This window comes from Protopterus annectens, chromosome 12.part0, assembly GCF_019279795.1.
Source record: "Protopterus annectens isolate FY-2018-M chromosome 12.part0, PAN1.0, whole genome shotgun sequence".
In the NCBI taxonomy this organism is placed as follows: Eukaryota; Metazoa; Chordata; order Ceratodontiformes; family Protopteridae; genus Protopterus; species Protopterus annectens.
The window spans coordinates 1,372,291,300-1,372,305,024 of record NC_056746.1 but is presented as its reverse complement, the minus strand read 5'-3'; the positions used below and the strand labels follow the sequence as shown (position 1 = coordinate 1,372,305,024).

At 40.4% G+C, this 13,725-nt stretch overlaps 1 protein-coding gene across 1 annotated transcript in view; it reads right to left on the bottom strand.

Moving 5' to 3' along the window:
• The window catches only part of PSMF1 (proteasome inhibitor subunit 1), a 1,027,177-nt gene that overhangs the window by 100,461 nt on the left and 912,991 nt on the right, over positions 1-13,725 (bottom strand). The gene's annotated exons all lie outside the window — the stretch shown is intronic.

The following is a 13,725-nucleotide window of genomic DNA, read 5'->3' as shown; positions in this document are numbered from 1 at the left end:
AAAAAAAACAAGAAACAAGATAACGGACACTGGCAAACCACAGGCACGAAAAAGTCAATATGCACTAATGACTGAAAGGGTTTGAATTCACCCAGCGGTGCAGGCACCAAGAATTTAGAATACTAAAATATCCAAGGCGAAACTGCTACGAAGGAAATAATAAGTGAAAATCACCAGCTTCATTTAACGTTTATTTAAACTTCCGCTTTTGTCCACAACTTCTTCAGAAACACTTTAAGCCCTCCCCTTCATGCCTTATATAGTACAACCAATTAATACCAAATCAATTCACATTCAGACTCTAACAATTAAGGAAAAATATATGTAAAAACCTTCAGTTTAACCAAATTTCTTAATGAACATGTTTGTACAAGAATTTAAAAACTGTTCTAAAATAAATATATTAAAAAATCACAATGCCCTTATGTAAATCCTTCAGTTGAGCCCAAAAATTGTTTAATTATAAAAACATATAATTGCCAGCTTAAATGTGGTGTAAAAACAACAAAGTTTTCTGTGATAACAGGGCAAAAAATTCGGTCTGCTGGTTACAATTTTGCAGACCTCAATTTAAGAACTGGTCCCAGGGAGATCATGTCATTTAAGCCTGGGGGCTTTGTGGCTTCTAATGTAATTTGCCAGAAAAGCTCCCTATATTCTACCCTGGTCTCCCACATGCCACCTCTAGGGTCAACATCCACTACTTCGAGAACAAAAAATTGGAATTTTGCAATTAAACAATGACAAGAATGTTTGAAAAGTGCATTACTTTCCTTCCCTGTCCTCATTTCATAAAGGTGTTCATAAATCCTTTTTTTAAGAGCTCTCTCACTCTTACCAATATAAAACATTCTTGTCATTGTTTAAATGCAAAATTCCAATTTTTTTGTTCTCGAAGTAGTGGATGTTGACCCTAGAGGTGGCATGTGGGAGACCAGGGTAGAATATAGGGAGCTTTTCTGGCAAATTACATTAGAAGCCACAAAGCCCCCAGGCTTAAATGACATGATCTCCCTGGGACCAGTTCTTAAATTGAGGTCTGCAAAATTGTAACCAGCAGACCAAATTTTTTGCCCTGTTATCACAGAAAACTTTGTTGTTTTTACACCACATTTAAGCTGGCAATTATATGTTTTTATAATTAAACATTTTTTGTAATTTTTGGGCTCAACTGAAGGATTTACATAAGGGCATTGTGATTTTTTAATATATTTATTTTAGAACAGTTTTTAAATTCTTGTACAAACATGTTCATTAAGAAATTTGGTTAAACTGAAGGTTTTTACATATATTTTTCCTTAATTGTTAGAGTTTGAATGTGAATTGATTTGGTATTAATTGGTTGTACTATATAAGGCATGAAGGGGAGGGCTTAAAGTGTTTCTGAAGAAGTTGTGACGAAAACGGAAGTTTAAATAAACGTTAAATGAAACTGGTGATTTTCACTTATTATTTCCTTCGTTGCAGTTTCGCCTTGGATATTTTATTATTCTAAATTCTTGGTGCCTGCAGCGCTGGGTGAATTCAAACCCTTTCAGTCATTAGTGCATATTGACTTTTTCATGCCTGTGGTTTGCCAGTGTCCGTTATCAAGTATTAAGGCTGCTAGACATTCTGCTATCTCTTATTTACTTCCCATCATTTCAGACTTTACTTTTCACTGACCTGCTTGCCACTGTACCTTTAAATTTTGCATTTCCCTCAGCTCAGAACTCTCAAGATTAAGTGCCTGCACCTGCAGACACCTCATTTCCATGTAAACGTAGTCAGCAATGAATCTTTGTAAATTTCACTCAGAACAGAATGCACAACTGCCTTTAGCTGCAGACTTCTTGACTTGCACTGAGCATTTGGTAATGAAAAAAAGTTAATATCTTTGCAGATGCAAGAAAACTTAACATCTTTCATGGATATCATCATTTTGCTGTATTTTTCAAAGCCAGCTTTGCTTACAAAAAACTTTTATTTATAGCTTATGCCAATGGGAATTAATCTAGACATTAATCGTTGTAAAAATAAGAGAAAATATCTTAAGTCTACGTATAATAAAATCCACAAACTTTTACAGTCTACCCCCAACCCAGCTGCCCAAGATCACAGAATATTAACATTAAACTTGATTTGTTACATTGTAAAGCTTTTATTTCTTAAAACTAAAAAGTATTTGATTGCTTTAATATTTTAACACATATAACTGACACTGAAAAGACTCCCCTCCCCACATTTAAAACATATCTGACTACACAAAACTGCTTTACTATATACAGCATGCAGTTTATGTCATCTTATACAAACACTGATAAGAACAAAGCTGTTTTACTTACAGTAACTTCTTCCCCTTTTAGTGTCCTTCTAAACATTAACAATGAAGTGGGGTATATGCTTTACAGTCCGCTCACACATTTAACTAAGTCTACAAAAGTCCATTCGTTTTCAATCACTTTTCCCTGCAAAACATATTTCACAAATTTGATTGATGTTTTTCATTCTCCCAAATTTCCTAGTTGCTGGTCTTCTTCCTATTCATCTCCATCTTCCAACACCAGACCTTGGTTCAGGTCCAAGATACTCCTGATTCTTCTGGTCAACTCCTGTGCTTTCTTTCCTGTCTCTCAATCATTCTCCTTTGGAATACTGGAAAAGATTTTGCTGACAATGTCTTTCTATGAGCTCCATTGTCAGAAGAATGCAAAGCAGTACCCTTCTGTTAGCTAGTCCCTTTTTGTTGGATATTTTTTTTTAATTTCCTCCTTAGCTTGTTCTGCATCCAAAATGTTTTTCATACTCTAGAAAAATATTCTTAAAAGGGCTGGATACAGCAGCTTGAATCTCACATTTGCCTCTCAACATTTCCTGATTGCTGGGATAAATTTGCTTCTCTTTTGCCTGATACACAGTGAATAACCATTTCCACAAACACTCTGCAGTCTTCAATTTTTAAACTTTTCTTTTCTACAACAGTGCTGTCAGGATAATCTTTTTCTGCTGGTATAACCTCATCTTTAGTGATACAGATCTGTCTTGGCTGCTTTCTCGTGGTCATGTTTGGAGCATACACACTTGATACACACTTTCAATTAACAAATCCTGCTCTAGAATACCAGTCCAACTGCTTATTTGTGCTTTCATAAAATTAATACAGTCTGTTCCTTCCAATTGTTCTGGTAAAGCAAAAAATGCCAGGTCTTCTCTGAGACTGTTGCCTTCTATCGCTACCACTTTTTGAAACAGATCAGGTCTTCTCTGGGACTGCTGCCTTCCATCTCTACCACTTTTTGAAACAGCTCTTCTTGAAATGTCTCACACTCAGCCAGCCCTTTCTTGATTTTAGTCTTTGATTTTTGCAGCTTTATCAGTTTATATGAACAGCTAGTTAAAGCTTCTATTATTTTTGCCAGTCTTCTGGTATTTGAGCTGATATACTCCATCAATGTTTCCTTTATTTTAATCACCTCTGAGTATATTTAATATATTTATCTTCTAAATTACTGACAGTCATCTCTTGTACCAAAGATGATGCAAGATTCTTCCCAGTCAGTGTTTTGTCTTCACCTTTTCTAGTTGATTTTCTTTCAAATTCTCTAAATTTCTTCTTTGCTGGCATCCAGTCATTGTACCCATTAGCTAGTAACTAAATTTTACTCAAACTGATAATATCACTGGCTCTTATTTCTTAGTTTTTTTTCACACTGGAAAAACTGAAATTAAGTGGTTGATCAATGTGCAGACATCTTGGTAGCCCAGGAAAATGCATCTCTTGAGGACGGTCCTTCTGGAGGAGCAATGCTGAAAACATTTTTGCAATTGGTGTTGTAGGGTAAAGTGACGATATCACAGCAGGGTTTGCCCCATCTTTGAAATTTATTCTGAGCTGTCTTGCTGTTTAGGGACCATTCATTAGGAAGCAGAATATAGTCTCTATGCTTACCTTGTCTATTACTGCACTATATTCCCTGGCATGTGCACAGCTTTGAGAAAGCTGTGCAACTTTAAGACCCATTTTCCCAGAATGATACCACAGTACAAGCAGAAAATGATTGATTTCAACAATTTGCTAAGTTTCTGGTGTCATTCTAAGGGGATCCAGTAGATGTCTGCCTGGGATGACATGACTGACAGACCTTGATGCTTTGCCAGAGATGGCCTGCATTAGTCACCCCTGGGCTTCCGGATACTGGCCAAGGCTCTTGCCACCCATATAGTGCCTTTTTAGGCAGTATTCCAAAGACCAAATTACCACTGTAACAGCTACAAACAAATGCAATCTGAGAGTTATGCTGCTCAATGCTAGAAGTCTAAACCTGAAAATGCACTCCCTCAAAGCACTCATTAAAATGGAGAACATCGACATTTGTGCTGTAACAGAGACCTGGTTCAAGGCAGCAAAAAGCACCCCTGCACTACCAGGCTATAACTCATTCCACACCTTTCGGCCCCAGAACTTGGACCAAAGCTCCAAAGGCAGTAGTATTTTCATATTCATAAAGGATGTGCACACCTCCAGATGGTAGCCCAACATAGTGCATCTCAGATACTTCAGGTGCAGCTAACATTGGGTAAGATAGTGATTCAGGTTGCAGCCTACTATAGGTCCCCAACCATGCCCCAAGACTCACACTCCACGTTCCTAAGCACCCTGGAGAATATTAGGGTCCAACCTAACGCTCTCATACTGGGCGACTTCAACTACCCCTCCATTTACTGGGAAAACTACTCATGTACCAATACACTTGCCCAATGCTTTCTGGAATTCATTAATTCCAATGCTCTGGACCAGCTAGTTCATACCCCCACTAGAGGTAGCAACATCCTTGACCAGGTCATTACTAACATGGGTGACCGTTGCTCTACACTAATAGTCAACACCTCCCTGGTTAGATCCTATCACAAACTAATTCCCTTGGAAATCCACATCCCTCCCATCCCCCACCCCCACAAAGGTGAAAAACTTCTCCAAAGCTAACTTTGGGCTTCTAAAAATAGAGGTGGCTAACTTCACGTTACCCATGCAAATGGAGAATAGTTGCATGACCGCCGAATCATAAACAAATGCATTGTATGAACATGTACACAAATGCATGGCTCTCGCCATACCCAGTAGAACCAAGACACTCTCCTCAAAAAAAAAAAAAAAAAAAAAAAAAACAATCTCGTGGTCCCCTGCCATAAACAAACTCTACAACAGGAGGAGGAAACTGATACAGAATAAGGTGAACTCCTAAGACTGGAAAAACTCCCTTATCAGCCTCAGCAAAAGGTTAGGATCCCTCATCAAATCCTCTAAAGCTAGCTATGAAAACAGAACTGCAGCAGATAGTAAAGACAACCACAAGGCCTTCTGAAGTTATGTAAAGAATCTCCACGGCAATACCCACATTTTCTCTGAGCTACTGCACAATGGTACCTCCTATACCGAGCAAACAGATATTGCCAATATGCTGGCCGACAGATTCAGTGCTAACTTTACCCCCTCCCCCAAAAGGGCCAATCACAATATCAGTAGATTGCCAGGCACCCAGTATTACTGCTGCACAGGTTAAAACAGCACTGTCCAAGGCTTCTATGGGACCGGACAATATCCTTGGTTGTGTTCTACATGAACTACAGAGTGAACTGGCACCTCACCTGTGTGCCCTGTTCAATCACAGCCTCACCTCAGGCTTTGTCCCTACTGAATGGAGCACTGCTACAGTCATCCCTCTCCACAAAGGAGGATCAACTACAGACCCCGGGAATTATCGGCCAATTAGCCTGACGAGCCTGATATGCAAAGCTATGGAATGCATCATCATGGACTTAACAAACAAGGATATACGGAATCTCCAAACTCTGGATCCTACACGGTTTGTTTTTTGTGAAGGGTAGATCATGCCTGCTCAACTTGGTCGACTTCTTTGAATTAGTCACTAGAGCTGTGGATGAAGGCAAGGTGGTTCATACAGCCTACCTTGATCTGGCCAAGGCCATTGATACCATTCCTCACTCAGGAATCATAGAAAAACTCACTAAGCTAGGCATCAACCCCTATATCATTAGGTGGGTTGCAAACTGGCTCACAGAAAGAACCCACAGTGTGAAAGTAGCTGACTCCAAGTCAGACTGCCGACCAGTCACAAGTGGAGTCTGACAGGGATCGGTCCTTAGTCCTCTCCTGTTTGGTATCTACTTCTCTGAAGTCCAGGCCAACACGAAGTGACTCTGGCTGACAAAGTTCGCAGACAATTGCAAGATGGGAGCTATTATTAACTCCCCAAGTGATGTTGACATCTTACAGAAAGGCCTCAATAACACCGACTGCTGTCATTCCCCTTGGGAAAAACCCAGTTCCCTTGAATTACCACATTGATGGTAGTCCACTGAACACAGTGGCATTACAAGAGATCTGGGAACACAGGTTGACAGCAGCCTCTCTTTCGACCACCACGTTGCCACTGTGGTCAGAAAGTCCTTCTATGTCGCACATTTCATTACTAAGGGTTTTGCATTCAGGAAGAAAGAAGTCAGTCTCCCTCTACTCTTCCCTCATTAGGCCAGTCATAGAATACAATGCCCCATTTGGCATGTACCTCACAAGACACTTGCAACAACTGGAGAGACTGCAAAAGTACCTCACAAAGAGGATTCTAGGCCTTAAACACTTGTCCTATATTGACAGACTCAAAAAACTCCAACTATTCTCTCTCTCATATCGCCTACTTAGAGGCGATCTCTGCTTACTTACAAAGTCATGTCTGACCCAGCTCTTTTAGAAATGCTACATCTAAAGAAATCCCAATCATCCCCACACCACACACTCCAGAGACCTCAACCTCATTACCACAATCAACAGAACATGCTGGGGGGACAGGTTCATAACCCAGAGACTGCCCATGCTATGGAATAGCACCTCACTGGCCCTCTTCAAGAGGAATCTTGATGAGTGGATGGGAAATAGAAAATTCACCCCGGGGATCACTCCAGTGGCTCTACTTGACAGAAGCACTAGGAACTAAGGTTGGGTGGCATGATGCCAGGGTAATCCTATGGGCCAGGCTTGTAAAGGCTTCAGGGCCATTAGCCTAGTACACACCTATGAACCTATTCTCATACCTTCATGGATTCTCTGCAAAGACATTTTTCCACCTTGTTTATGCACTGCATTTAAGTGTATGGCTATCACACCCTAATGGAGCTCATCCTGAAATACTAGGGGAACTGCTCTCAAATCCAGTACACAGATGTGCGAATTGGCTTCGGTTTGCAACCATGTACCCTGGGGCCAACTTGTTTCAAAAATGCCTCTCCAATGCACATTGGACATGTCCATGGTGAGATGGGTAGCTGGGAATGGCCAAACAAATGGGGCACACACACAAATGTTTTGTGGTTTCGTTCACCACAACAGTCTTCTTATGCACACGTTGGACAGTCTAATCATATTTGACATTAGCTGACAGCTTTGGTCTCACTGTATTCTGAGTACCCAATGCAGGGCTCTCATACTCAATATAGCCAAGGGAATAGTTTGAATAACAGTGGCCATAAAACAGAGTATTCTTAGTGCCACAGAAATTGAGGGTGTTGGAGAGTGTATGAGACATTGAATTTCCATAACTATGGGTAGAATTCTTTTCTGGGGACAATCTTGCCCTCTGGTCTAGTGTGTCTGACATCCAATAAAAAGAACTGACTGAGTTAAGGACAGCTAAGATTTTGAAAGGTTGACCATGATCCTCAAAGATCGACACAGCTATAGTAAATAATGCCTTGCCCTTATCAGCAACTCCACATCTGGAGCTGCTATAAGCCAGTCATCGAGATACTGGAAAATGTTCACCCCTCGTAGAGGCATGAGAGCTGTAACTATGCCTATGAATTTGGTGAACATTTGGGGGGTCTGCAGTAAGATCAAACAGGAGGCCCCTGAAATGACCGTGACTGGCTAATGCTTTCTATATCTTTATATGAAGCAAGGCATCATGGAAGACCTAACAGCACACCCAATGCCCTGCCTGCAGACATGGCAGGATAGACTGCACCATCACTATCTTGAATGACACTTTTCCTTGCTTATTGACTTAATCAGCTCAGGTTGAGAACAAGTCTGAGGTCCTGTACTTTTTGGGCACCCTGAAGAAGCTAGGGCAGAATTCAGACACTTTTTGATCTGGTGGGACCTGCTCAAGGATTTTTTTTTCTTCGAGGAGAACCAACCTCTTTTGTTGGTGTGGCACTGATGGAGGATGAGAGAGCAGATTTTTGGGCATCTTGACAAAGGGAATAAAATAACTTCCAGATATGAAATTCCTTATCCATGTCTTGTGTGATGGCCTACCATGTGCCAAGGTGGAGGGAAATGTCCACTGCTCTCCTCCAGAGCAAGACTGCTGGACAACTGCTCAGGATTCATATACTGCAGAGATCCACAAAAGGATTCTCTATAGCCCTGATGGTTCTTAACACCTCTCTGGGGCAGTGGCCTGACAGCAACTTCCCTCTACCTCGGGACCCCCTGATGTAATACTGTCTACAATGCAGCTGGTGGGTTCTTTGAAACCAGTTAGACATAGCCTGGCCTGTCTCCTCATAGCAAGGACTGAGCCCACTTCTCTAGCACCTGTTAGACATAACCAGGCCTGTCTCCTCACAGCTAGGCTTCAGAACACTACTCTAGCTCCAGTTAGACATAGCCAGGCCTGTGTCCTCACAGCCAGGCCTGAGCCCAGTACTCTAGCTCCTGTTAGACGTAGCCAGGCCTGTCCCCACTACTCTAGCTCCTGTTAGACATAGCCAGGCCTGTTCCCACTACTCTAGCGCCTGCTACACATAGTAAAAAGAATAAAAAAAAACAGATCACAACACCAGAAATAAAAAAAAAAAACTCACTTATTTTAATCCAAACACAAACAGCAGAGCTTTCGGGAATAATCCCTTTTTCAATGCATATAAAATGCAGTACAAATACAGAGTTTTTAAATACAGCACATGATCCCACTGCCCAATAAGAGCTCAGCTTGTTATACACAGAACCTAAAATTTAAAGACCTAGTAACACATATAAAAAGTGCATTCAAAAGCAACTTAAAAAGCACAACATATACAGCAACATTCACTTCAGTTTCATTAAGCATTTAATCCAGGTGTATGATCAGCCTGCAGTTTTAAAATTCACCTGTATTCAGCTAGTTCAATGGCATTTAGAACAGCACCACCTCTTATGTTAAGAAATATCTTTTGTATTACTCTACATTTAAATGCATTAGTTTTTGAAAGATGTTCAGAAATTCTTTCCTTAAATTTTATTAGATTTACTGTATAGAAACTAGTGCATGCTGGACACTCAGCTAAACAAACCAGATTTTTTGTGTTACAAGTAGCAAAACAATCACATTCATAAATATGCTTTGTTCGTGGATGTTCACAAGTAACAGTAGGATCAATGTGTTTAGAAAAAAAAACAATAATAGCATGGAACAGTGCCTTTTCTTTTAATTCTAGTGGATCGGCCCTTCTTTTCATGTATTTCCTTATAACATATTTTCAGTTTTAGGTTAGGGCATTTCTTAAAATTAAAACTGGGAGACACACCTATTATTTTACCCAATTCTGGCATAGCAGTTAGTATGTCCCAATTTCTCCATAACATATCAGTAACAGCACTAGTATTAATGCTATATTTCATGATATACCTAAACTTAGTGTTATTATTATGACTTTGAATACTCTGCGGATGTTCTGACAAAAAATATGGTTTGGCTCTACCATCTCTTTCATTAGTTATAGTTAGATGCTTGATTCAAAAGACCTTCATCGTAGCCGGTCATCCGAAATTCTTCTCTCAACATATCCAGCTGGTGGTTACATAATGTTACATCTGTAGTCAGTCTACTTAACATAACCACTGCTAGTTACATAATGTTGCATTGGTAGTTAGTCTACTCACGTTTATATATTGGCTTTTAACCATCTTTTTAAAAAACATGACCAGGATGCATGCTGCAACTATGGAGAAATCTACTAGTCTGAGCTTCCTCCTATAGATATTCACTAATATCAGCCCATCAGTATTTTTAAGATGTATATCAAAAAAAGAAACTCTGTTCTGAATATTTCAACTTAAATCTCAGAAAATTTGTAGTAGTTTCCAAGAATCGAACATATTCTTGTAGTTCAGTTTCATTACCCTTCCAAACCAAAAAAAAGAAAAAAACAGTCAACAAAGCATTTATAAAATAGATTTTTATCAGTATAGTTGTTTGTTGAACCAAACACATGCATACTCTCTCAGTCATACAGGGTTATGTTAGCATATGATTTGCTATTGGTGTACCCATAGCAATACCCAATGTTTCATGGTACAGCTGCTCTCCAAATAGGAAAACATTACTTGTTAGTACAGCTTCTAAAACAGAACAAATCATTTCTATTTTCCCATTTGTGAATGCTGTGCTCTTACATAAATAAATATTCTCTCACAGCCTGTATACCATATTCATTAGGGATGGCAATAAACAATGAGTTAACATCCATTGTTACAAAAATAAACTGGGCAGTCTCATACACAGAATACCACTGATAAAGTTGTTTTAAAAAGTCATTAATGTTACAAATATAACTTTGAAGATTTTTTAACAAGGGTTTTAATTGTTCTTCTAAGAAGACTGAAATAGGCTCAGTTACCCATCCCATCCCAGACACAAAGGGTCACATTGGGGAGTGCAAGCGATCTTTATGTATTTTAGGTAACCCACATAAAATGGGAGGCACAGGATTAGTTAGCAACATTCAAGAAGTTGAAGAGTTCACATGTAATATCATACTGTACGTGAAGCTCATAAATAACATCATTAACTCTTTGTATTATATTACTCACACTACTCCTATTAATCAACAAAATGACAAAACTGTGTGTAAAATTGTTAACTTCTTCACTTTCGGGCACTAAGACTGTGGGTCGAGGTGGTGCTTCTTGCGTTGCCAGCTCTTGGGGAACACTACAAGAAGAGCAAGAACTCTCTGCGGAAAAAGGCTGTCCCAAATGTCTGCACTTCTAGCCTAAAATGTCCTCCGTCTTTAGGGAGCATCACTGAAGAATGGTTGAACGTTCTTGTTTTGCTGATGTCACTGAGTGGAATCAGCATATCTTGAATCTGCTCTGGCACAGATGCAAGAAGTGGTCTCTTCATCATTAAGATAATGACACAGACATCTAAGGCCTAAAACACTCAAAACTGGCTGAAGCAACACTGGAATGGCCAAAGCACTGGGACTCATGTGGTCAGCACTGACCACGCTTTGAGCCAAAGTTATCTCAGCCAATTTCAAAACTGAAGGATTAAATGCTGAATCTATCAACACCTCCAATAGCCCTGAAACCATCAGGGCCGAACTTGGCAAACTGATTGGTGCCAAAACAACTGAAGCAGAAGGCCGTAGCACAAACAAAAGTATCTACTGATACTGAAGGAGCAAAAACAGTAACTAGCATAGATTCCAATATTACTGGACCTGAAATGAGGGTTGGAGAAGGAACAGCAAAGAAAATATGGGTCACTTGCTAGGCCATTCTAGGCACCAAGGGGACTGAGATGCAACCATAACAAAGATGGGCCTGAGAAAAGCCAACATCTACTCCTAATCAAAAGTGGTAGGGCTCTTAAGGGACCTGTAGGACCTATGGGAAGAAGCAGAAGTTGATCTAGAAGAAACCTAGAAAGTGTTTTCTGAGCAGCATCTCAGTGCCCAGTGTGCTGTGTCTGAAGGCTCTTGACGAGGGGGTGAGGATAATCTGACAGAGGTTAACATCAACAAAGAACTGGGTCACAAACGAGATGCAGTCCTGCGTGTCTTGGCTGGGGACAGCTTCTCTAACAATGCAACTACAGCCACATCAGAATCACATATCTAGTGCTTCTTTCTTTTCTCTGCTTTGGAACTTTTAGCAGAAGCCTTAATGAATCATCCACAGATGACCTCTCCAATGATGCAGTCTGAAAACAAAAGACCTTTAATACCAACTTGTTCTTACTATCTGATAAAATCCTATAAATAAACTTTTTGCAAGTAGTGCAGTTGCTTGCAAGCACACCACAATTCAAGTGCGCATGTGGGGGAATTTATATCTGTCTTTTTTTTTTTTTTGTAACACTTTTTAGATTTTGCTTGGAACCTTCCACCATGGTTAGGCCTGCAATTCATCAATCAGAGATAGCATCCAACAAGTAGTCCAGCATTCACCACTTGTAACCTCGACAATTCAACAGTACAGCAACTCATCATTGGTCAACACAAGGCTTTGCAGAAACTATTCGATTAAGAAGTAAAGAGAACGTTTTTTTTTTTTACAATGATGGGTGGGAAGAATAAAAGAGAAAAGCTGACGGCTCAAGGAAAAAAGGACTCGGATGCGAAAAAGATCAGGTTACTGCAACATCCTGCTGTTAAGAGATGAGATTAACTAAAGAAAAGTCACTTATCTGCAAATGGAAACACAAAATGACCCCTTGATAGCTTGAGCTCACTCTGGAGATGTGGAAGATGCAATGGCGACAACAAGGTCTACATAAACACCTCAAGCTGGGGAGGAGTAATGGGATATGAGAGGAGTTTGTGCATGTGAGATTAACTGCCATGAAATTAGGTGCCAAAGGCAACTGGTCCATGTTACAGTGGTCCAGACGGGACAAGATCAGACCAAATGAAAGGTTATAAGCCTTACTTGAAGAAGGATGGTTAGAATGCTAGTACAACTAGCCTGCAAGAAAAGCATTCTTAACCACAGATTCTATGGGGGGGGGGGGGGAATTAAAGTTCCTCCACCCTGCTTCCCAAAAAGTTGTTAAGCCTCTTTTATGGAGAAGGCACAGAAGGTACAGGCTAGTCTAACAAGAAGTTCATCAGCATAAGCAACTCTGCAACAGACACAGAAAGCAGACATCATATTATCCTCAAATGCCTCAGAGGCGGGGACCTCAGTCCTTCTGAATTACCATCCCAGGTGGCTGCAGACAGTGTAAATGAAAATTCTCTTATACTAGCTTTAACAGAAACGGATCACCTGATAATTCAGTTATGGGACAACTGACATCAATTTTGAGACACTGGGCAATGGGCCCAGAATATGGAACAGGCACATACCAGATGGAATATCTGCTTAAAACAGAGCTGGATGAGGATTTCCTACTGGAATCAGAGTGAACACCCTACAAGCACAGAGTCAAATCTCACACCGAGTGTCTGAATACTTACACAGGTAAGGTCCAAAGGAAAACCATAGGCCACCAGCTAAGAAACATCCTCAATTCTCTACAGCTACACTAGAACCTGGTGGGATGAGGGTCAGAAGAGTTAATTTCCACGTCAACAGATGAAGGTCCTACTCAGCTGAACTAGGAAGGTTGGCAAGGAGCGTGTTCCAATGGTAGCCGGGTGGTGTTTGAACCCCATGACTCTTTGTCTACAAGTGCCTGTTAATGTAATTTTTTTTCTTCATCCATCCATGGCATCAGACTACAAAAATGACATGATCTCAAACATTCATTACCTCATGGAAAGCTCACAGAAAGGGGTGGGTATGACTGGACAGCAAACTAAGGCAGAGTTCCTGGCCTATGACTGGCCTTATGCTCCATTATCCTACCCTTTGCTCTCAGTCTTGATCATAGTCAGGCAAAGTACCCACCCCAATGATCCCTCTACAAAGATACTGGTCACTGTGCAAGAGGTCAGATAGGTCAACCTGTAGAA